This window comes from Balaenoptera physalus, assembly GCF_965194825.1.
Source record: "Balaenoptera physalus genome assembly, chromosome: 9".
In the NCBI taxonomy this organism is placed as follows: Eukaryota; Metazoa; Chordata; class Mammalia; order Artiodactyla; family Balaenopteridae; genus Balaenoptera; species Balaenoptera physalus.
The window spans coordinates 64,893,977-64,918,931 of NC_138888.1; the positions used below are offsets into that span (position 1 = coordinate 64,893,977).

The 24,955-nt window shown below is 36.9% G+C and overlaps 1 pseudogene across 1 annotated transcript; it reads right to left on the reverse strand.

Annotated features, from left to right (window-relative positions):
* Window positions 1-15,129: 15,129 nt before the first annotated feature.
* Window positions 15,130-15,812, reverse strand: LOC309667157 (signal recognition particle 14 kDa protein pseudogene; annotated as a pseudogene). Its single transcript has one exon. The product of its transcript is annotated as a signal recognition particle 14 kDa protein pseudogene (transcript).
* Window positions 15,813-24,955: the final 9,143 nt, after the last annotated feature.

Here is a 24,955-nt window from a genome sequence, read left to right on the forward strand (position 1 = left end):
GGGAATAGGGGCATCAGAGGTGTTATACAGAAAATGTCGCAGTACTGCTCCAAGAAAGTATTGAGCTCCGACTCCAAGAGGAAAATTATACTTCCAGGAAAAAGGATTTAACCCAGCCATACCTGCCTCCACCCAGTAAGAGCATTGTAAACTTGGGAGGGGGAGTCTGAGGGACTGCCAAGACTGGAGTCCAAGAGCAGGGAGACCCAAGGTCACCAAGTCTTCCAAATAAATGGAAGGAATGACATCCCACAGATGTCTTCTGCAGCTGTAGAGCATCGTGTAGGGAAAGCAAGCCTTCCTCACAAAGCAGCAGATGCAGACAGGAGACATGTTCAGACGTTCAGAGTAGTAGTCTCTCCTTCCCCTTCCAGAATTTCTTATTGGTTTTAATTCTGACAGGGATGTCTCCATGTTAAAATTAAAATCCAGGAATAGTTAAGAGATAGGAGAATTCATAGGATACAAGGAAAATCTGTTAGAATTAGGAGCAAGAGACTAAGGTTTATAACTCTACTAATATGCAGATAAGATATCATTAATATCATCCTTCAAAACACCAGGAAATTCTGGATAATATATAACAAACATCCTTTTTAAATGTATAGGCTAGCTTTTGATAAATCAAGAGAATTCCCTCAGGGGCCAAAAATAAAGAGGAAGCTGAAAGCCAAGGAATTAAGCTGTCACTTTCAGTGCCTCGGAGGCATTTGACTTTAAATGTCTTCCTTGACTTTAAGCAGGTTAACTCAATTATGCCTGTAAAAGTTTTAAAGATGAAATAACCACCAAAAAGTAGAACATCTCAACCAAGAGTGGAGAAATAATATATATGAAAAAAAGTAGGAATTCAGGGGACTACTTGAGAGGGGCAGCTGAAATAATTTTCTCCTTGGACCTAAGGATCTTTTTTGAGCAGTTGGCAATAAACATCATGCAAAATGCAATTTTTAGGTGGAATGAAAGCAAATTTTCAAAGCTCTGTTTATGCTTAAGTTGTACTCTTCAGCGTTGCTCAGTGTTCATGGTGTCTAAGAATCTGTCTACAAATTAGCAAGTCTTTGACAGTAGTGTGCCTTCACCTCCTTCTCCCCCTCTTCCTTTGCTTAGGTGAAGGGACACCTATGCCTCTTCCTATGCCTACCCCTCCCCCCTCCTCCCCCTCTTCCTTCTCCTCCTCCTCATCTTTAGTAAATGACAATATCTGTTTAATAAATATTATTGAAAAGCTTATCTATCCTACAACTTATCTTTGGGTCTCTTAATTCCTCCTCCATCCCATCTCTAGCCTTTCTGCAAGGAAAAAGAACCCTCCCCCCTTTTTTGTCTATAACCAAACCTTCAGGGACCTTTAAACCATTGCCTAGTCTATCTTCTCTCTCTCTCTCTCAGAATTTAACTTTCCTAAGTCTCTCTAATAATTATTCCTCAAAAGAAAACTTTTTACTCAACATTGCATGGCCCTTTGGCCATCTATTTTTTTCACTTTGCAATCAATAAATCAATATTTGTGAAAACATAGTCTATGCATATTTTCTATACTATCCCACTTTCAAACTCCAAATCCCATATATGATGCCATTATTCTCTCAATCCCAACTAAAACTTCTAATTGTGGGCAGTAGCGACATCCTTGATGTTAAATCCATGGCAGGTTTGATTGTTGATCTTAAATGTCTTTTCTGCAGCTTCAAACACTGCTGATTCACTTCCTCCATCTTGATCACTTCTTCCTTCTTGAAATGATTTTCACTTTTATCTGTGTAATAACCACTGTTTCTTATCTCTGCCCCTCCTATGACAAGAGTTCTCAAAATCTATGAGATGCTCTTTTATGTTGATAGTCTCTAGAATTTTCTGATTCTTCTCACATTATTCCTAGATGATGTCACTCTTTTTCATGGCTTCACTATCATATACACAGTGCTAACAAGGTCAATGCTTGATTTTATCTCAAATCTATATATTTTATATCCTACTAGATACTTCCATTCGGGTGTCCTATAAACACCGGTTTTCCTATGTTAAAGATGAGTTCTTTATTTTCGTCATAAAATACAGTTGGCTTTCCGTATCTGTGGGTTTGGATCCTCAGATTCAAAGAACTGCAGATCTTGTACTACGGTTACAAGTACATGGTTAGTTGAACCTGAGGATACAGAACCTGTGGCTACAGAGGGCTGACTATGGGTATCCACAGTGGGTCCTGGAACCAATTTCCCATGGATAACGTGCAACAACTGTATTCTATTATTCCTTCTATCAGAAAGAAACATCACTTTTTACTTAGTTGTCCACATTAGAGATCAGATCTTATTCTCTACTCTTGCTTCACTCACGCATTGAAAAGCCACTGACTATGATCCTGACTTTGAAACATATCAAACACTCTTTTTTTTTTTTAGTGGAGAAGGGGAATTCTTTCTTTCTTTCTTTCTTTCTTTCTTTCTTTCTTTCTTTCTTTCTTTCTTTCTTTCTTTCTTTCTTTCTTTCTTTCTTTCTTTCTTTCTTTTTTTCTTTTCTTTTCTTTTCTTTTCTTTCTTTCTTTCTTTTTCTTTCTTTCTTTCTTTCTTTCTTTCTTTTTCTTCCTTCCTTCCTTCCTTCCTTCCTTCCTTTCTTTCTTTCGCTGTGTTGGGTCTTCGTCTCTGAGCAAGGGCTTTCTCTAGTTGTGGCAAGCGGGGGCCACTCCTCATCGCGGTGCGCGGGCCTCTCACTATCGCAGCCTCTCCCGTTGCGGAGCACAGGCTCCAGTCACACAGGCTCAGTAGTTGTGGCCCACGGGCCCAGCCGCTCCATGGCATGTGGGATCCTCCCAGACCAGGGCTCGAACCCGTGTCCCCCGCACCGGCAGGCAGACTCTCAACCACTGCGCCACCAGGGAAGCCCCCAACACTCTTTACCATACCAGTTTCATTAGATTATTGCTGGGAAGGTGTTGTATAACCATAAGCTACTAGATATATGAGATTACACATTCATAGTTGTCTCTATCAAAAATTGGGAGATAGGGACTTCCCTGGCAGTCCAGTGGTTAAGACTTCACCTTCCAATGCAGAGGGTGTGGGTTCAATCCCTGGTCAGGGAGCTAAGATCCCACATGCCTCATGGCCAAAAATCCAAAACATAAAACAGAAGCAATATTGTAACAAATTCAATAAAAGCTTTAAAAGTGGTCCACATCAAAAAAAAAAATCTTTATAAAAAAATTTGGGAGATAAGTCCTGAAGTATAAGTGTACATTCTAGTATAAATATTTGGAATTTTGAAAAGTCTGAGGTATATATTTCTTAAACATTTTTGTATGGATTTTTTGAAATTTGACTCTTGAGAAATTCCATATTCAATGTTGAGACTTTCTGAGTATAAATTTTTTGAACTGTGAAGTTATCAGATTGTAACATTACATAGCTGAAATAGATGTCCTCTGTGGGATTCCAATCTAAAAAATGTGAATAGCATAATGTAAAAGATAATAAAATTAGGCAAAAAATGAGAATGAAAGGAATAATAATAAGTTAAATTTTCCCATTTTGTATTCACACAGTGTATCTTTTTTTATTCAGGGAAAGAAAGAATATGGGAAGAAGTCTCTTCATTATTTTATTCTATTTTTTAAATAGGCGTGATTTTTTTTCTTTTTTACTTTAAAAAGATACTTTTTATTTGATAATAATGAAAACTATTTAGTGATAACATCCAGATAATTCTATTGTTAACAGAAATTCTAACTTTTTATAGTCATCATTTTTATCTGAATTTAATTCAAAAACCAAGATGTATAGAAAAGAACAAACATAGCAAAGAATTTTTATCAATCTCTTTGTTACATTAGTGTATAATATCCCCACTTATAAAAAGTGATAAAATCACCATTTTTTATTTTTGATAACCTTATTTTCAAAATTTTGAGATGTATTATTGAATTTAATAAGACACAACTAACCTTAAAGCTCAGTAAAAATGTAACTGTGAGTCCCTCTTTTTTTCATATTTTCCTGAAGCTTTTTAAACTATGGAATAGATAGTAAGAATAAACAAAGAAATTAACATTATAAAAGTTATCATTATAAAAATTTATCAGCAAGGTATAGAAAACAATAGATGTTTGTAAAACTATAAAGGATGTTTAGGGAAAAAAATGTTTAGAAAATATTCACTGGCACTAAATACTAAACAAAAGGTGAAGTAAAAATCTATCAATACCAGTAAAGGAAAATATTGGCAATACCTAATTTTCACCCCATCTAAAGCTCTAAAAAAAGGAATTCCCATCCCAATCAGAAAATACAAGACTGTTGGAGAATTCCATGACTTTCACAAAACCGTGACAAGTTAACAGTCACGAGCGGACTCAACTTTGAAATCATGAATGGCAAAAATATTTACGTTTTCTCTCTTTCATTCTTTTCTTCTACTGTTGTGTTTATTTTCCTGTAGGTGTTTTTGATCATTGATTTACCTGAGAATGTGTTTATCCCCTGTTCCTGATACAGACCTTCTAAAACACTTAATTTCCTGAGTGATAGGGGTCAGAGTAGAATCTTTTGTTATTCATAATAAGCACCTTTCAGCCATACCTGACTTTATGCTAATGAAGTGACCATTCGAGGATGAGAACTGGTTGTCAGAAGAACCAGCTATGTGATTAGAATGTCACGGGTTTCACCCTCACACCGCAGCCTCAAGGGAGGGGAGAGGGGCTGAGATAATCACCAATGGTCAGTAATTTAATCACTCATACTTACACAATGGAACCTCCATAAAAATTTTAAATGAAGGAATTGGTAGAGCTTCCAGGTTGTTGAACATAGGTACATATGTGCTGGGAGGGTGGCACACCTGAACTCCAAAGGGAAAGAAGCTCCTGTTCTCAGGACCTTTTCAGACCTCACTTTATGTACCTCTTCATTGGGCTGTTCATCTGTATTCTTTATAATATCCTTTATAATAAATTGGTAAACATAATTAAAATGTCTCCCTGAGTTCTGTGAGCTCTGTAACACATGACTGAACATGTAGGAGGGGTTGTGGGAAGCCTGACTTTGTAGTCAAGTCAGAAGTGGCTACCTTGGGGATGGCAGTGTTGTGGGACTGAGTCCTTAAACAGGTAGAGTCTGACACTAACTCAGGGTGAATCAGATACTTCAAGTTAGGAGCAATTCCTTGATACAGTAGATTTGAAGTCATAATGTATTTGGCATAAAATTTGCATGGCAAACTTGCATTCTGCTATTATAGAGATAACTGTGCTTAGGTGGATCTTCTGAGTTTCTTAGATTTCAGTTCAATTCAACAAAGAGTCCTCAATCAGACTGTGTGAGAAAACATAATCAGCCCTGGGCCCGTGAGTTTTGATGCTCCAACATAAAAAGACTATGTTGATGTAAAGTTTACTGAGGACCCCCATTTATCTGTGGAGGTGGCTTTTTCTGGATCATTTTACTTTTATTTTATTTTTTATTGAAGTACAGTTGCTGTACAATATTATATAAGTTACAGGTGTACAATACAGTGATTCACAATTTTTAAAGGTTACACTCCATTTATAGTTATAAAATATTGGCCATATTCCCCATGTTGTACAGTATATCCTTGTAGCTTATTTTATACCTAATAGTTTGTAATATGATATTTCAATTGAATGCTGGATTTGGTGGCAAACTGTGTCCTAGTTGGACATCATGTTGCATAAACTGGCTGTGTATTGGTCATTATAAAAAATTTTAAGGGAACACTAAACACTAGCCTAGTGTTTCTAAATTGATTCCAAGATAACAAAATTATTTTTGTAAATGACTATCCCTTGCTACTCCAGATAATGTGTCTCTTTCTTTTTCTTTTCTTTTTTTTTTGTGTGTCTGTTTGACACAGTGCTTAGCATAGGCACAGTGAAGATGGCAGGACTGAATTTGATGGCACATCTTATCACTAAGGGATAGATTGCAGATTTCTCAAATGACTCAGCTAAGGAACATAAAGCTTTCTTTTGTACCTTTACTTTATGCAACTGATGGAATTATGCCAATAGCATGGCAAATGCCAAGCAGTAAATATAAACCCTCTGCCTCTTACAGAAACCCATTAAAACTTGAATAATCTTATTGCTCTTAGAAATAGGCTTTGATGGCCCTAAAGTCTCCTAGAATTGCATATAAAGTTTCCCAAAAACCACCTTTAAAAATTCCTGCAAGCTGCTTCTCCAACTTCCAGCAAGAAAGGCCAGAATGCCAACTAAACACTACCAAATTGTATTGCTTTACAAATAAACAAAAAAATCATTAGTGAAAGAAGACATGAGAATGAGAGAGAAATGAATGAGCTAGTTAGCTGAAACATGCTTCAGTTACAAATAGGTATCCCTATCCCCTTTCTATATGAATACAAGATTGAGATATTCAGTATCAGAAGCCAAACTGGAAAATACACCCTATATTAAATTATGAAGAATAATTTATTTCACATACATTCATTGCATGCCTACTGAACTACAATGATGAAGGATTGCTGGGGGTACAGAGATATTTTTACACAGTAGCTGACCTCAAGAAGCTTAGAATTTAGCACAAAAAAAGTAATAATTCATGCATATAACACAACAAATATGAATGAAATAAGTGTTACAATAGAAGGGCAAGCAAAATGCTTTGGCAACAAAGAGGAAGGAAACCCTTAACAAAGTAACTTTTGAGTGAAGCATAGAAAGTTTACTAGGATTTCACAGGAGTATGAGATTCTAAATTGAAAGACTGTCATTAGCAAAAGCAGGAATCATGAAAGTGCATTTGGCATATTATGTTTGGTCTTGACCACTACAAATGTGTAAATGTGTAAAGGCTTAGTTTTCTTAAATGCTCACTGATTAGCAATGTGAACTTCCTGTGCTCCCTTTTCCCCATCTACAAGATGGGCTTTAAAATAGTACTTCATAAATTGCTGAGATTAAAGAAGAGAGTACATGTAAAGTATCTACAACAATGCCTGACACAAAATGAGAGCTCACCAATTTTTAACTGCTTTAGACTGGGAGCCTCACAGCTTTACAGAATTAGCTAATACAGCAACTTAGCTTTCCTATAATCTTAAGGGTCTTTTCTGCTAACGATCTTTAGGTACATGTCTTTGAATGAGTAGACAGAAAGCTCAGAATGGATAACCTTTACAGTAAGGGAACTCAAGTGGCCCAGTCAAAGAGAGGTGATGTGCCGAGAAAAGTACAATCCAGTTGACAAAAGCATTTGAGAAAATAATATACCCTCTACTGTGCTCTTCAAAAAAAAAAATAAGCAAGTGGGTCAAAATGCATATATTACCATAGCTGTTATTTTACTCCCTTTCCTATCATCTCTAGTATTTCTTTCATAGTACCCCCAATGAATGTCTTAAGCAGTGGAAAATAAATATAATATTGAAATGCACTGTTCTACTTACAAATGCCCAATTCTGTTTTTTTATTGGTTATTTGGTGATGTTGCTAACCAGTAGTACCGGAGCAAATATCCTTCCATTATCCATTCATTTATTCAACAAGAATAAGTTACATCTCTCTCACATATCACGCACTATGTTAGGAACCAGAGGTAGAGGAAAAACAAGTTAATTTCCTTTCTGGCAAGGAGTTTAAAGCCTAGTAGGTGGGAAAGATATGTTTAAATATTTGCAGTACACCCTGATAAATATAATAAAAATCCTTCACAAGTCTTGATGGCACAAACGATAAATATCTAAAGTGGGTCAGAGAAGATTTCCCCAAACCGATGACATGGTAACTGACTCTCAAAAGGTGAGTCAGGGCTTCCCTGGTGGCGCAGTGGTTGAGAATCCGCCTGCCAATGCAGGGGACACGGGTTCGAGCCCCGGTCTGGGAAGATCCCACATGCCGCGGAGCGGCTAGGCCCGTGAGCCACAACTGCTGAGCCTGCGCGTCTGGAGCCTGTGCTCTGCAACAAGAGAGGCCACGATAGTGAGAGGCTCGCGCACCGCGATGAAGAGTGGCCCTCGCTTGCCGCAACTAGAGAAAGCCCTCGCACAGAAACGAAGACCCAACACAGCCATAAATAAATAAATAAATAAATAAATAAGTAAGTAAGTAAATTAATTAATTAATTAAAAAAGAGTCATTCGTTCTCCTGACAGGCTAGGAAGTAAAGGGCACTTCAAACAAGGAGCAAAGCACGTGCAAGGGTGGAGGCACCTAGTGCTCAGGGATCTTTAAGTGGTTAATTAAGGTATGAGTGTACGTTATATTTGGGAAGTAGTGGGTAGTTAAAGAGGTAGTTAAAAGCAGAATGTTGAAAGTTAAATATGTTATATCTAGGAAATTAGAAAGACATTGAAGACTTTTAAACAGCAGAGTAGCAATTATCAAATACTCCTCTCTCTAAATTCTGGTACACATTCTACTATTCTGTCTTCTCCCAGGTTCTTTTATCTCTGATCTCCTTACCCATCCCACACAGATTCTACCCATGGAAAAGAACTGAGACTCACTGAAATGTCTTCTCTCTCTGACATTGCTCAAAAATTTGACTCTAATGCTTTGAAACATCATGTTTCAAATATCATTTAGTCTCCTTATTACAAATGGTAATTTTTTTCCATTTCTATTTTGTTATGGTACAAACCAATTCCATATAATTACTTTAGGAGATGGGACTCTTCTCCAATGTAAATATATTCACAAAATATCCTCTCTGAAGATTGTATACAAAATGTCTACTAGTGTCTTTTTTAATGGCCTTATCTGAGAGAGGAGTATTTGAAGAGTCCACTACATGATTCTTCATTATTAAAAAAAAGTATGCTCTTTTCTGTCCCTCAATATAGCCTAACTTCAGAAATTAGAGTTAAAAATCTTTAGTATTCCTCTTTCTGGGGTTTTTTATTTAACCATTTCCTGCTTACCACACAACAGTTGCATCAACCCTTCTTTTAATATGTAATTGGGATATATACAGAACTAAATTTAAAAAAATAATAATTTACAGCTAAGAAAAAGAAGATTAAAAAGCGTGCTTTATTTTTTTTTTTTAACAGATGTGATTTCTTAAAAATGCCTAAAATTTAGGACAAAAGTAATTGATCAGCAATTTTACAAATCAGGTATAAGAACAACACAGGATTCCAGTTTACAAACCACCAGAATTTCTGTTTGTGTAATAACTGTCTTGTGTTTTAAAATGCAAATTTCTTGCATTAAAATGGAAAAGGGGTTACTAACAAAATGTATAGTCTGTTATGTTCATTGTTGGCTTTACATATCATATTTCATGAATTATTTCATAGCATTGGTATTAGGATTTTAAAATTCCCAAATCACATTCCAGAAAAGTTGATTTATATATCTTTATTACTGATGGAATAGTGTGAAATGTCACAGGCTTTAAAACCACTTTCTCTTTTATATTTAACTTCGCAACTTCAGGCTAATATTAAAATATTTAGTAGAGTCTGATCATTTCCTGCTGGTTGGATTATATTAAAAATATATGCCTTTATGGGCATAGAAATTAAATACGTGAACAATCAGGCTTTGTGAAAATGCACCACATGTTAACCTAAGTAAAAGCCATAAAATATAAACAAAATGTGAAAATTTAGAACATTCTCATAATGTATGTTCTTTTTATGAGCTAACTGCTCTGTTATGGGTCATATTGCACAGACCAGAAAAGAGGATATAATTTAAAAGATCTTTTCATGTAGTTTTGAAAATGATAAACTAAACTAAATCTTTAGTTGGGTTTTTTAATCATAAATCACTTTTAAGTTTAGTGACTGTCTGACATAGTATTCTGACACCTTGACAATAAAGAAGGGCTTATGACAGTGCTGGGGGCATTGTTTTATAGTGTTTCCCTACAGTTAAGCAGTAAATCAGTGACAGACGGATTCCTAACCTGCCACATTTTACCATGGTTACATTAAATCCACATTACAATATAAAATGTAATTTCTCCCAATCCCAGTTGAAGAAAAGTTACTTCTAGAAATCTGCATTTAAAACTTCTGGATGAAGTCTTGTTTGCATACAACCATGTAATTTCCAAGAAAATGCAGCAACTATTTCAATAATTGCTTGCTGAAGGCCCAGGAAGGGTCATTCCAGAAAAAGAAGTCATAGGTTGATGGGTTTTTTTTTTTTTCTCTTTAATGGATGTGTTTGTTCATTTGCCAGACTTTTTGGCAATGAATAAATTTAATACATCATCCAAAATTATGAGATTATTGTACTAATTTTGAAAGGAAATATGATGTAATACTTTGAATAATATGCTAGCCTTAACTGCGTGTAGTATAGAATAATACAATAGAGTGTGAAAGAATATGGGGGACTTCATTTAGTACATCCAAAATAACCTGATTTATCTGCATATTCCCTTCAACCTCTCCATTAAACTGAGTTTCTTGTAGAAAAACTGTGACCAATTTCAAAGGAAACTGATTATGCTCAATATTTGCAAATGTCACTCATGTAACAGCAATGCCATACAAGCTTTCCTGGAAAGTTTTACTTGTAAAAGAGTAATAGTTCCCTTAAATTAAAAAAATAACAATAATTTAAAGTAAAAGGAAACTCAGGCATGAACTCTCACCTGGAAGAATTATAGAAAGAGAGAGAAAGTGAAAATACCTTTAAAATGCATAATCTACAATGTCAACATATGTCCAAGATATGTGAGCCAATCTTTGGAGACATAGGGTTTAGGTGCTTTCATTTCCATTTTATTTTCATTTCATTTACAAAGTTACTTTTAGCATAAGGTGATCAGATTATTCTTTACACAGCATTTCAATACTCAGTTGCAATCAATGTATAATAAAAATAATTGAAATGTATCCATTTATGGATTGGATTTGATAAAATTTGGGCTAAGATTTTGCAAACACAGAGCAGTCCTCGGACATGATTAAGCATTATGCTGCATAAGATATTCTAGCAGACACCTTCATTAGTTGGTGTCTTCATGTTTTTTTGTTTTTGTTTTTTTTTAGTCCCAGGGTTTAAATCAGGTCAAAAATCATTTAGGATCACAGAGCCTGCAGTTTTTCTTGGTAAGGTCTACTAGAGATAGGTGCTATGAAAGGGACATTTAAAATTAAATTTGTATTAATTTTGAAATTTAATTTGCTTCTGAAATCAGAATTGAAGTGTGTCTTAGACTCATTTATCAAGCAGGAGAATGTAAGTACTCTGAGAAGACACAGGTTCACCCTGTAAGTAAGTAGTAGCTGTTTAGATTCCAATCTCTGCATGCTGGAACAGTAACATTATTCCATTGTAGGATATGCTTATCCTTTTTTTATTTTTGAATGCTATTTATTGATTTATTTATTAGAATTTTTAATGTGTCCCTAACTCATGTGGTCCGTCTTGGTAAAGTGAATAACAAATTGTTGTTTGGGGGATGACGTACCGTGCAGAGTGCAAATGGGATTCCTGAACGGAAGACGTCCAGCATAGATCAAGACCTTGCCAATATGTGGGGGTTTTGTCTAAGCAATCTTTTTGTAAGCTTTTTAATGCTTAAACAGCTACCGAAGCAAACAGAGACATATTATTTATTAATTGTGCACCGTTAATAGTGAGGTCTCACCAACTGCCAATCCATATGGACATTAAAGCCCTCAGTCCTAAATCTGCTCAGATTAATTTCTTTCAAGGGCCTCCAACAGCGTGAGCCTGAAGTGAGAACGGGGTTTTGCTCCTGCCTTTTTATGCCATGCGTGGCAGATTAGTTCCCTAGGACTTCTTCACAAGCAAGAAAAGCTGCCATCCTTCTTGGTCCTGTCCAGTCCAGAGATTTACTAAGATGAAGATGAAAGGACTTTAGATCTGTTGTGTTTTTCCCAGATCCTCTCCAAAGCCTGCATAATCCTTTTGTCCCCACCCCGACCAAAAAAAAAAAAAGTAATAAAAAAAAGATAAGAAACATGCTTCAACAAACTCAAACAGCTACAATATCTAATTATATTAAGTGGAACTCTTACTTGCAAAACCTCAAACTTAAAAAAATAATTAGGCCTAGTTGCAATTTCAAGATGTTTGTGCTTGTGATTCCTGGCTACTTTCAGTCATCTGATTCTTCATGTGAAAATGTAAAAACTACCTAATCTAATCATAACACCCCTACACACATTGTCTGCCACATATCATTATGTTCATTTTTTTAATAAGAAGCACTGGTGGGCGTTAAGGAGGCTTGGTTTCTTTCTTTCTTTTTTTTTTTTAATTTTATTTATTTATTTATTTATTTTTGGCTGTGTTGGGTCTTCGTTTCTGTGCGAGGGCTTTCTCCAGTTGCGGCAAGTGGGGGCCACTCTTCATCGCGGTGCACGGGCCTCTCACTATTGCGGCCTCTCTTGTTGCGGAGCACAGGCTCTAGACACGCAGGCTCAGTAGTTGTGGCTCACGGGCCCAGTTGCTCCGCAGCATGTGGGATCCTCCCAGACCAGGGCTCGAACCCGTGTCCCCTGCATTGGCAGACAGACTCTCAACCACTGCGCCACCAGGGAAGCCCCATTTTTTTAAATTGAGACACATTCTGGTCTTTCCTGAAATTTGCAAACTAGCTCAATATTCCTGGATGGATCAGTTTAGAGAAAGGACCCAGATTTTGCTGCTTCCAGATCTACTTTCTGCTAGATGCCTCCTCCCATTCTTAAAAGGCAGAGATGGTCATTTTGAGGAGTTTGATTGTCCCTGGTCACTCTCTTCTATCTTCCTGCTGTTTCTGGGTTCGCCACAATGTGACTTTTCTCTCTTCTCCCTCCTGTTGTCTTGCCTCAGTCTGTCTAAATGACTTAAGTCATTTTGTGGTGCATTTATTTCCTTGTAGAGATTTGCAAATGATAGAAATCAGACAAGTTTTTGTTTAACAAATCAAAATATAAAGCCTGGAGATTTTGAGTGGGTTTGTATTCATGCATGAGTGTGGGAGTGTGTGTGCGTGTGTGTGTTTTAACGAATTCAACCACGGTCAAACACATTTTTAGTCACCTCTTAGGACAGTGTCTTTACCATGTTAACCAGATGTTCAGTAAACTATTAGAAAAGCTAAACTACTGAACTTGTGGAACTGCACTGTTTAAACAGGAACTCTGAATTCTGACTTCCGCCCTTTGCTGAGAAAGAACTAAAAGCAAAGTTCCCAAAGGAAGGTCCCCTTGAGAGAAGCTGGGACTCAGCAGTATCAACCGTAGATTTTTAATATTTTAATCTAGAAGACTAGCTATTTTCATCTTTCCTGTCCAGTGCACATTCCCTGTAAAAAGTATGCACGAAGCAGCCTATTACTCACAGGTAAGAAGGGAGCCAGTGTGTGGACAGTCCCCTCAGCAGACTCAGGGAGCGCTCAGCCCAGTTTCTGCCTGGGCCACCCAGGGCAGAAAAGGTCGTTTTCCTTAAGAAACAGCTGAACGCTTCAAGCAAGGGCTCGGCTCTGGGCCTATGGAAATCACTCATTTTCCACTGAAACAGTATTTTTAAAACAGCATTTACTCTTAGCAGTGGTAGCACTCCCTTTGTATTACTTTTTGTTTGTTTTCAAACAAGTCATTTTAGAAGGTCACCACTGCTTCCTGAGGAATATGTGTTCATATTTAAAGTCGATTGACTTTTAGTGACTTGCCAAGCTTTGTATGTTCCACCCTGGAGCAGTATTTAGTTGGCTGTGTAAACTCACTGCAGAAGAATCTGACAGTGAGTGTATTTTTTTCTTTGCTTATATTTTCTCTTTCTTCATCTTTAATTCTTAAATCCAGACGGATGAAGGCACATTTTACTAATCTTAAAGATGTCTTCTAAACCATTTGCGGTTAGATGCTTGACTTTTGGATCTCAGGCAGCAGCTTGCTGTAGATCTAATGAAAATCTGTGCATGTGCACAAATTGACTAAAGGGAGTGCATCAAATGTTAATTCATAGCTACAGGAGTAATATGCAAATAGAGATTCTAAACTTACTGTACCATCATTTTTAATGAAATAAGTTATTCAGCCCTTACATTTAAAGAAATAATAAAATTATGCCTTGGCTCAGCACACTGGAATAGAGAGTCACTTTCTCTCAATTCACTGATTGCCAATTCACTTCTCTTTGCCACCAAATGGATTTGAACTTTGTGAACTAAAAGGATTTTTTTTCTTTTATCTTAATTTAGGTAAGCTTGACAGGAAAGATGCCTAGTTGTGTATAAATTATGTGCCAATATGTTTTTACTCATATGTAAATATGCACAAAAATGAATACTCATAAGACAGATTGCTAATTTCATACAATATTAATATAAATTCAATAAATATATTACTGCCTCTCAAAGATCAGAGCTATAAAACAGATAAACCTCACTTGTACCTGTAATGTTTTGAAAATTGAATATTTACAAAAAATTATAAAATTGTATCTAAGTTAAAAATTATATTTATAGCATTTACCTTAATATTATTATTTTCTATTACTTTCAGATAATTTTTTATTGTAGAAAAAGAAATTTATTTAATTTTTATTGTAATTGAGGGTATTTACTATAGGTGGAAAATATTTATTAGCAATAATTTTACAATTCGGTTCTAACAGAAAATTTTGAAATCAAAGGGACTCTCCATTGGGCAGCTGGACATTCCTATGGAATTCTACCAAAGAGATATTTTTTCCAATAAAGTTTGTAGGCCCTTCATTATTAAACCAGTTCTTCACCTTCATGAAGCAAAGCGTAATGATACAAAAACAAAAAAACTGAAGAATGGTCATGGGCTGAGCTGATGCAGATGTTGAGTCAACTTTCCCAGGTTCTATCCATCCTGTCCATTATCTCCAAGCACATGTTGACATGTATAGATTTGCTTCAGTCTAAGCAACCTAACCATCACAGTATAAAGGTAGAAGAGGTGAGATATCAAGGAAAATATGGTGGGAATACATGAAACATAAAAATAGAAGAGAGGCAAAATGTATACAGTTCAGAGAGGAAGAAATCTTGGACATTTAAGACTTCATCTCATAGCACAAAATGTCAGTAGGCATGGATGAAAGGAGAAAGGTACCTTTACTTTGCCACCTAGTTATACAAGCTGCCCTTAGCATCAGGGGGAGGGAGGACTTTTTTTTTTTTTTTTTGATAAATACAGGTTTAATGATACAGTGCTCTTCACAGACGGCTACAGAGACTGTAAACTATTATCCAGAAACATACAACCATACAACACAGACCACTTAGCCAGATATAAAATAAACTGGCTTCTTGTAACTACCCTGTAAACACTGCAGCCCTTCTTCCATCCAAAAATGACCCTAATCTTACATGAAGACAGTTATTGTAGGGGAATCAGAAACCCAGCTTTGTGGCCAAAAGTAAAAACCAAAGGAAAAATAGCAATTCAGTGGTTAACTGGTGAACGCGGGAATCTGGTGCCCTTCACTGCGCTGCTTTGCTCTTCTTACTCTTGCTCTTTTTGTCCCTCTTCTTCAGCCCGTCCATGTTAGCTCTCAGTAGGTTTGAATAAGCCATCTGAAACTTATTCATTTCTTTGGAGCTCACCACAGTGCTGATCTTCTTTTTCCCGTCAGTAGCTCTTAACAGACACTTGTTGTCTGAGGGCTCAAAGCCCTCCACAGAAGCCTTCCTTGGAATGGGTTTAGTTTGACCATCATACTTCTTCAGGGTGATGAACACGCTGCCCGACAACCGGCACTTCTGGAAGAGCCTGGTCAGCTCCGTCAGGAACTGCTCACTCTCCAGCAGCACCATCCTGACCCTGCTGCCTCCGCTCCGTCGGCATAAGCCCCAAGCCATTGGAGCCGGAAGTTTTCCTTTTTTTTTTTTTAAATTGAGGTATAGTTGATTTACAATATTGTATTAGTTTCAGGTATACAGCAAAGTGATTCAGATATATAGAGATAGATTACCTATCTATCTATCTGTTCTTTTCCAGATTCTTTCCCCTTATAAGTTATTACAAAGTATTGAGTATAGTTCCCTGTGCTATACATTAAATCCTTGTTGTCTATTTTATATATAATGGTGGGTATCTGTTAATCCCATACTCCTAATTTATCCCTCCCCCACTCTCCCCTTTGATAACCATGTTTGTTTTCTATATCTGTGAGTCTGTTTCTGTTTTGTAAATAAATTTTTCTTTATATTATAGATTCCACATATAAGAGATATCATATAATATTTGTCTTTGTCCGATTTACTTCACTTAATATGATAATCTTTAGGTCCATCCATGTTGCTGCAAATGGCATTATTTCATTCTTTTTTATGGCTGAATAACATTCCACTGTATATATATAATATATATGTATATACCACATCTTATTTATCCATTCATCTGTTGATGGACACTTAGATTGCTTCTATGTCTTGGCTATTGTAAATGGTGCTGCTGTGAACATTGGGGTGAATGTATCTTTTGAATTAAGAGTTTTCTCCAGATATATGCCCAGGAGTGGGATTGCAGGATTATATGGTAGCTCTATTTTTAGTTTTTGAAGGAATCTACATACTGTTTTCCATAGTGGGTGCACCAATTTACATTCCCACCAAACTGTAGGAAGGTTCCTTTTTCTCCACACCCTCTCCAGCATTTATTATCCGTAGACTTTTTTTTAAAACATCTTTATTGGAGTATAATTGCTTTACAATGGTGTGTTAGTTTCCGCTTTATAACAAAGTCAATTGGCTATACATATACATATATCCCCATATCTCCTCCCTCCTGCGTCTCCCTCCCACCCTCCCTATCCCACCCCTCTAGGTGGACACAAAGCACCGAGCTGATCTCCCTGTGCTATATGGCTGCGTCCCACTAGCTATCTATTTTATATTTGATAGTGTATATATATGTCCATGCCACTCTCTCACTTCATCCCAGCTTATCCTTCCCCCTCCCCATGTCCTCAAGTCCATTCTCTATGTCTGCATCTTTATTCTTGTCCTGCCCCTAGGTTCATCAGAACCTTTTTTTTTTTTTAGATTCCATATATATGTGTTAGCATACGATATTTTTCTCCTTCTGACTTACTTCACTCTATGACAGACTCTACGTCCATCCACCTCATTATAAATAACTCAATTTTGTTTCTTTTTATGGCTGAGTACTATTCCATTGTATATATGCACCACATCTTCTTTATCCATTCATCTGTCGATGGACACTTAGGTTGCTTCCATGTTCTGGCTATGGTAAATAGAGCTTCAGTGAACATTGTGGTACATGCCTCTTTTTGAATTATGGTTTTCTCAGGGTATATGCCCAGTAGTGGGATTGCTGGGTCATATGGTAGTTCTATTTTTAGTTTTTTAAGGAACTGCCATACTGTTCTCCATAGTGGCTGTATCAATTTACATTCCCACCAACAGTGCAAGAGGGTTCCCTTTTCTCCACACCCTCTCCAGCATTTATTGTTTGTAGATTTTTTTGATGATGGCCATTCTGACTGGTGTGAGGTGATATCTCATTGTAGATTTGATTTGCATTTCTCTAATGATTAGTGATGTTGAGTATCCTTTCATGTGTTTGTTGGATAAACCATATTAACAAATTGAAGGAGAAAAACCATATGGTCACCTCAATAGATGCAGGAAAAGCTTTTGACAAAATTCAACACCCATTTATGATAAAAACCCTCCAGAACGTAGGCATAGAGGGAACTTACCTCAACATAATAAAGGCCATATATGACAAACCCACAGCCAACATTGTTCTCAATGGTGAAAAACTGAAACCATTTCCTCTAAGATCAGGAACAAGACAAGGGTGTCCACTCTCACCACTGTTATTCAACATAGTTTTTGAAGTTTTATCCACAGCAATCAGAGAAGAAAAAGAAATAAAAGGAATCCAAATCAGAAAAGAAGTAGTAAAGCTGTCACTGTTTGCAGATGACATGATATTATACATAGAGAATCCTAAAGATGCTACCAGAAAACTACTAGAGCTAATCAATGAATTTGGTAATGGAGCAGGATACAAAATGAATGCACAGAAATCTCTTGCATTCCTATACACTAATGATGAAAAATCTGAAAGATAATTTAAGGAAACACTCCCATTTACCATTGCAAAAAAAAGAATAAAATGCCTAGGTAGAAACCTACCTAAGGAGACAAAAGACCTGTATGCAGAAAAATATAAGACACTGATGAAAGGAACTAAAGATGATACAAACAGATGCAGAGATATACCATGTTCTTGGACTGGAAGAATCAACATTGTGAAAATGACTATGCTATCCAAAGCAATCTACAGATTCAATGCAATCCCTATCAAACTACCAAGGGCTTTTTTCACAGAACTAGAACAAAAAAATTTCACAATTTGTATGGAAACAAAAAAGACCCCAAATAGCCAAAGCAATCTTGAGAAAGAAAAACGGAGCTGGAGGAATCAGGCTCCCTAACTTCAGACTATACTACAAAGCTACAGTAATCAAGACAGTATGGTACTGGCAGAAAAGCAGAAATATAGATCAATGGAACAAGATAGAAAGCCCAGAGATAAACCCACGCACATATGGTCACCTTATTTTTGATAAAGGAGGCAAGACATACAATGGAGAAAAGACAGCCTCTTCAATAAGTGGTGCTGAGAAAACTGGACAGCTACATGTAAAAGAATGAAATTAGAACACTCCCTAACACCATACTCAAAAATAAACTCAAAATGGATTAAAGACCTAAATGTAAGGCCAGACACTATCAAAATCTTAGAGGAAAACATAGGCAGAACACTCCATGACATAAATCACAGCAAAATCCTTTTTGACCCACCTCCTAGAGAAATGGCAATAAAAATCAACAAATGGGACCTAATGAAACTTAAAATCTTTTGAACAGCAAAGGAAACCATAAACAAGATGAATAGACACCTCTCAGAATGGGAAAAAATATTTGCAAATGAAGCAACTGACAAAGGATTAATCTCCAAAATTTACCAGCAGCTCATGCAGCTCAGTAATAAAAAAACAAACAACCCTATCCAAAAATGGGCAGAAGACCTAAATAGACATTTCTCCAAAGAAGATATACAGATTGTAGACTTTTTATAATGGCCATTCTGACTGGTGTGAGGTGGTACCTTATTGTAGTTTTGATTTGCATTTCTCTAATAATTAGCGATGTTGAATATCTTTTCATGTGTCTATTGGCCATCTGTAAGAATGTGTTTGTTTCAAAGAGCAAAGCTTTTACTGTAGGTGTATTAGTTACAGTATATAGCACTTAATAGATAGTAGATGCACTTACCTATCTTTGTTATTTATTCATCCGTTTATTCTTCCTTTAAACATTGAGGCTTAAGAGCCTCATGTATCACTCTCCTAGGTGTACATTCTAACGGTAGGAAAAACATGTTAATCATTGATTATATAGAATAAGATCATTGTTAAGAAAAACATGTAACAGATAGAAATAAAAATATATTTTTAACAGTGACTAATAATAATTCTGAGGTTGTTAGTATAAATTTTCTTTCTAAATCATTCATCTGAGAGTCATAATGTAGCCTTAATCTCATGATTTAGATAATTGGAAAGTGACTCTTTTTTAATTTAAATCTATTGAAATTGTATAATTAAATATCCAAAGTATAAAGTTTTGTAAAGAAAATAAATAACAGCAAGGCATTGCATAAAAGCTTTTGGAGGAATAAAGATATTAAGTTAATTTTTTGTCATTTACTATTGGGAGGATTTGAAAGCCTTGGTTATTGCATGCACCCTTTAAAAACTTATTTCTATTTAAGAATAAGCTGCATGTATACTTAGATGCATTAAAGCCTAAGATATTATTGTAATAAAGTATAAATTCTAAAGTCTTGCCCTTTTCTGAGATATTAACTTCAATTCTGTAATGGGTTTTTAGCCTGTCAGGTTTAAAAACAACTGGAGTAAGAAAGATAAGTGAACAATACACATGAACAGAAGTTTAACGGAAATAAAAAAGTGAGAAATTTTGGTCAGTGGAAGAGAAAAAGTAGAAGTCTTGGCAGAGAAATAAGTAGACCATAAGTAGTTCTTAATGGCATGCTTATGGGACATAGCAATGTGTGTAGACCCACAAAGCCAATTTATGGCACACTCTACAATTGCATTGTTGTTGTGCAAAGGGGAATGTGCCGTTGTAAAGTGTAAACACAAAAATAGAATATGTCTTGTTAATGCAATATTTTGCAAGGGTGTGACCACTTTTAATAAACTTATGATTTCCACTCAGTCCAAATATCTACCAGGTATAATTCCAGATTTTATCAGTATAAAGGTTGTGTGTGTATGTGTGTGTTTGTGTGTGTGTGTGAATGAGAATAAGAGCAGAGAGGGTGGGGTGGGGGTGGAAGAGGGAGAAAGGAAAGGAGGAGGTGCAAAGAAAGGGAAAGAGAGAGAAAAAAAATATGCCTGAACTTCCTAGTGAGTAGGATTATATTGAATATAGAACTAGCCTGGGCATAATTAGATTCAACAACTCTTATGATTCCACATGTTGCTAATATCTACTTCTATTTCTGAGGAAGTGGTAAAAACTGGTAAATAACATTGTTCTGGCTTGGTCTGAATTCCTCTTGTTTCATTGTGCAGCTTTAGCTTATCCTATTATTTCCTTCCACACTATTTATGCTCCATTCTGTTCTGTCCCGGTTTGGTCACCATCCTCTTGTAGGATACAGATCATGAGTCTTTACTTCCAAATCTGTTAAGTGTTCATTTTAACACACACTGTTATTGCCAAAGAAGCTTTGCTTCTACCCAGTACACACTGCCAAACTCCGATGGCTTGAATGCTTACAGAGGGCTTAGATGGCTTTTGTGTTGCATATTCAGTCAGCCATGCTCTCTAACCTGAGAAATCTTTGCTTATTTTCTCTATGCTTGATTCTTTTTTTAATTAATTAATTAATTTTTGGCTGTGTTGGGTCTTCGTTTCTGCGCGAGGGCTTTCTCTGGTTGCGGCAAGCGGGGGCCACTCTTCATTGCGGTGCGCGGGCCTCTCACTATCGTGGCCTCTCTTGTTGCGGAGCACAGGCTCCAGACGCGCAGGCTCAGTAGTTGTGGCTCACGGGCCCAGTTGCTCCGCGGCATGTGGGATCTTCCCAGACCAGGGCTCGAACCCGTGTCCCCTGCATTAGCAGGCAGATTCTCAACCACTGCGCCACCAGGGAAGCCCCTATGCTTGATTCTTTGTCAATTTTCAACAGGGGTGTTTGAAATAACTCTTGGACAAAGAGTTGGACAGAGGGGGAAGCAGTTGCCTGATTACAATCTATAGAAGTTCCTAACCAAACTGATTCTGTTATATTCCACACCACATCCTTTATATCTTTCATGGGAGATGGCCACTGTCCTCAGGCCCAAGAATGAATCATTATTTGTCTAAATGGGTCACACTGGTCTCATTCCCTTTGCCAGTGATTACTTTAGGCCTGGCAGGCTACGTGGCTCTGGCCAATGTTACATGGGGGAACTCTGCTGCATGTCATTTGGGACAGATTGTCCACTCTGAAAAAAACTCTTTTTCTGAACTGAGAGGTTATCATGAGAATGGAATCCACAGCATCTTGCAACCAAGAGAAAGCTTACCTGATGATGGTGGAGCAGAAACCTAGAAAAAACCCAGGTCCGTGTACAGCTATGTATCACTATGCTGAGCAGTTTAACTAACCAATCCCAACATCTGTCCCAAATTCCACTGAAAGCAGAGATTGGTAAAAACATACACTATTATTTCATTAAGACGCATAGCCTCAGTTTTTATAAATGATGAAAGGGAGAGTGGAGTTAGAAAGGAAAAAAGCTTTTTTTTTTTGATGTGTTATCAAACTGATCACCGTTTGTATCAAATGTGGCTAATTGCTCCACCTGGAGCTACTTTCTTAAAGAATCCAAATAAAGAACATAGAGCAGCTCTAGAATTGGTTATTGTGATGTAGATTTGGAAGAAAAGAAGAAAAAATTTATCTAGGGGCTCGTTCCTCCATTGTGTAATTTGGTGCTCAAGAAGAGAGACAAAAAGATCCAGAGTGGTGCATAGCAACACATAATGGTACATATATGTACCTTCTATTTTACTATTTCTTGAGTGCTTCATTTCTTTGTGTAGAGAAGTCTCTTCTGGCATATATTTTCTAAATGAAGACCATTCCTTGTAGTGCAGGTCTGCTAAAAAAGAAAGTCTCTCTCTTCAAAAAAAAAAAAAAAAAAAAGCTTCCATCTATTTTCATTTTTGAGAGATCTTTGAACTGGATATGAAATTGTGGGTTGACATTTTACTTCTTCCAATACAGCCATACCTCTTTTTATTGTGCTTCACTTTATTGTGTCTTGAAGGTATTGCATTTTTTACATATTGAGGGTTTGTGACAACCTTGCATCAAGCAAGTCTATCAGCAGCTTTTTTCCAACAGCATTTGCTCACTTCATGTCTCTGTTTTCCATTTTAGTGATTCTCACAGTATTTCAAACTTTTTCATTATTATTATATTTGTTATGGTGATCTGTGATCAGTGATCTTCGATGTTACTATTGTCATTATTTTGAGGCACTGCATTAGAAGGCGAACTTAAGTGATAAATGTTGTGTCTGTTCTGACTGCTCCAGCAACTGATCATTCCCCCTCTCTCTTCATCTTCTCAGGCCTACCTCTTCCCTAAGATACAACAATATTGAAATTAGGCCAATTAATTAATCTAAAACGGTATCTAAGTGTTCTAGAGAAAGAAAGAGTCACACATCTTTCACTTTAAATTAAAAGCTAGAAATGATTAAGCTTAGAGAGGAAGCTATGTTGAAAGCTTAGATAGGCTCAAAGGCCTCCTGTGCCAAACAGTTAGCCAAGTTGTGAATGCAAAGGAAAGGTTCTTGAAGGAAATTAAAAGTGCTCCTCCAGTGAACACACGAACGATAAGAAAGCAAAACAGGCTTATTGATGATATGGAGAAAGTTTTAGTGGTTTGGATAGAAAAATCAAACTAGCCACAATATTCTCTTAAGCCAAAACCTAATCCAGCACAAGGCCCTAACTGTCTTCAATTCTATGAAGGTTGAGAGAGGTGAGGAAGCTGCAGAAGAAAAGTTTGAGGCTTTCAGAGGTTGGTTTATGAGGTTTAAGGAAATATGTCATCTCCATAACACCAAAGTGCAGGGTAAAGCATCTAGTGCTAATGTAGAAGCTGCAGCAAGTCATCCAGAAGATCTAGCTAAGATAATTCATGAAGGTGGCTACACTAAACAACAGATTTTCAATGTAAACAAAACAGCCTTCTATTGGAAGAAGATGCCATCTAGGATTTTCATAGCTAGAGAGGAGAAGTCAATGCCTGGCTTCAAAGTTTCAAAGGACAGACTGTATTGTGCTTGAATCTGGTCCTATTGATTATTTATCACTTGACAATAACTAATTTTTCTTATTTTTCTGCATATCTTTTAATTTTTCACTGAATTCCAGACATGGGCTTTAGATCTATAGAGACTGAGATAAATAATATTTAATATGAATATGGGCTTTTCTTCATTCAGACCATTAGAATGGAGGGCTGTTCAGTCAGTCTAATCAGAAACTTAGCTGAGTTTTGGTTTTGTTGCTTGTACAGTTAATGTCAGTATATTACAAGCTTCAGTTCCTCTGGTTGTCAACTAGCATTGCATCATAGGAGGGCAGATTGGGGTGCAACACAGTTTTTTTTGAGCACTTATGTTCTACATTCAGCTTTCACCATCTTTGCATGCCCATACCACAGAAAGGGTCTCTCTCCACATTCTTGTCTTTCCCTCAGTCGTTGGCTGATATTGCTTGTTAATAAGTACCAACTTTGTTTTAGGGGTGGGAGGTTCTATGTTATCCTTGTCTCACTTCAGCCTTAGGGAGGCCATATACATCTGGACCTTGGAGTGGGATTATTTTAGCGTTGATAATCCACTTCCTCATGGGAGCCAAATTCTGCCTTGTATCTGTGGTTGGTACTAGGTGGGAGTTTCCTACCACTGCTCCAGTAGTAGGAAAACTCTGCTTGGTGTTCATGTAAGATATGAGACCTAAGAACACTTGCCCTTCCCTCAGAAACTAGTACTTCATCATAGAGAAGAACCTTGGAAAGAGAGCAGAGCTTTGCCTCTATTCCTCGTGCTACTGCTTATTACTTCATTCACATCTGATAGATGAGAGTGTTTGCTACACCTCCCCAAGCAGCTTAAGGTTGTGTTGCATACAATAGGAAGGTCCACAGAGGTGTGCAGGATGCTGGCCTGTCCCCCAACATCCAAAAATCACCTCCTGCTTGCTATCGTCATGGATAAGCTCTCTCTCCCCTAACCTGCTCCCAGATTGCCACAATGATGGTGTTCCAGTTATCTGTTGCTGCAAATAAACCATCCCAGTGCTCATTGGTTTAAACCATTAATTTGTTAGAATCGTTCATAGTTCTCTTTGTTGACAAGCTCACCTTGGCTATCCTTGAGGTCTTTTATGCAGTTGCAGTCAAAAGGAGGCTGAGACTGGAGTCAAATGAAGGCTCAAATTCCAATATAGCTCATTCCCATGACAGATAGTGGATTATGGCTCTAGACTAAACCTCAACTGGATTTTTTAATGGAATAGCTATTCTTTGTACCTTGTGGTTCTTATAGTGTGGTGGGTTTTTATTAAGGATAAATTCTAAGAGTCGGCATTTTAAGATGCCCAAGTGTAGTGCAAGCCTTTTAACTTAGCCCCAGAATGTCACATTCACCATATTTTATGAGTTAAATAAGTCACTAGAGACAGTCCAGATTTAGGGAGAGAGGGGATTTCACCCTTTAATGTGAGGAGCAGTAGGCGTGGAGAGCAAGGGGAGGAATTGATGATGAACATCTTCAAGACTGTCCTCCACAGACTGCCCTATGGGACCCATGATTCATGTCTCTTGGGACATCCAGTTAGTCACCAAATAAGAGCTTGAAGCTCACCTCATTACAGTACTAGTTTTA